Below are 1,297 nucleotides of genomic sequence, written 5' to 3'. Positions count from 1 at the left end.
CACACAATCCAGAATAACTCACACCACAATGTTTAGATAACACTGGACACCCTGGTCATCCCTGGTTCCCTGGACCGCCTCCTGGACACCCCTGGTTCCTCCCTGGACTAACCCCTGGACACCCCTGGTCATCCCTGTCATCCCTGGCCTAACATGTTAGTGATGTTTCTGTTCACACTGAGAAACCTCACTCAACAGGTGGTAGGGTAGAGACAGACACCTCACTCACCAGGTGGTAGGGTAGAGACAGACACCTCACTCACCAGGCGGTAGGGTAGAGACAGACACCAAAGCCTCCTCTTCATTCCAGTCACCTCTGGGGAGTTCCACCTCTACCAGCAGGGAAACAACACAATCAGCATGGGAATGACCTCTACCCACAGCATGACTCACAGACAGAGACATATCATGCAACTTAATGTCTGTTGAAATAACGTGTGACCATTGAATAGAGGGATTATTACCAGCCTGCGGGGCTTGGGCTACAGCTGTGAGGGCTGTGGAACAGAAAACCATATAAGGGGAATGTTTTATGGAGTTAAAACAAACAGAGATGGACTCAAACCTAATTGAAGGTGATGATTTGTGTGTMGTGTTTGTCAGGGGTTACCGTGGAAACCGCAGAGGAGCAGGGCGATTGGAAGACTGCCCATCCTTGTAAGAGCTGYATGTTTACGAGCTGAAGGAAACAGGACCCACAAAAGCCCAAGAGGAAAATAGTTTATATGTTTCAATTCACACAGAGGAACTCTTCAATATCTCGACTTTACATTTCCTCCGTCTTCCTTCTGCTCTCCCTCTGGCCCTACCTCTGTTGTTTCTAATGCAATGTATACTCTTCTGTAAGGCAGTTGTAGGAAATGTGAACCTGATGAAATCCAGCTAAATGAGCTAGATACAGTATATGTGCTGTTAATAGTATCAGTATATGTGCTGTTGATATCATCAGTATATGTGCTGTTGATATCATCAGTATATGTGCTGTTGATATCACAGCACATTACTGATACTATAACAGCACATATACTGATACTTATCAACAGCCACATATTACTGATGATATCAACAGCACATTATACTATGAATCACAGCACATATTACTGATTACTATTAAACAGCACAATATACTGATGATAATCAACAGCACATATACTGATACTATCAACAGCAACATATACTGAGATATCAACAGCACATATACTGATGATATCAAACAGCACATATACTGATACTATATAGACAAGCAACATATACTGATACTATTCAACAGCAAACAGTATACTGATGATATCAACAG

General features: G+C 42.9%; 1 long non-coding RNA gene across 1 annotated transcript; it reads right to left on the bottom strand.

Annotated features, from left to right (window-relative positions):
- Nucleotides 1-216: 216 nt before the first annotated feature.
- LOC111964711 (uncharacterized) lies at nucleotides 217-905 on the bottom strand. Its single transcript, XR_002877418.3, has 3 exons — nucleotides 611-905; nucleotides 465-497; nucleotides 217-332 (listed from the first exon to the last, which is right to left on the bottom strand). It is a non-coding gene; the product is annotated as an uncharacterized lncRNA (long non-coding RNA).
- Between the last annotated feature and the right edge of the window lie 392 nt (nucleotides 906-1,297).

Source organism: Salvelinus sp. IW2-2015, linkage group LG6.1, assembly GCF_002910315.2.
Source record: "Salvelinus sp. IW2-2015 linkage group LG6.1, ASM291031v2, whole genome shotgun sequence".
NCBI classification, from domain to species: Eukaryota; Metazoa; Chordata; class Actinopteri; order Salmoniformes; family Salmonidae; genus Salvelinus; species Salvelinus sp. IW2-2015.
Note: the sequence above shows the minus strand (reverse complement) of the source record. Positions and strands in the feature narration are given on the sequence as shown.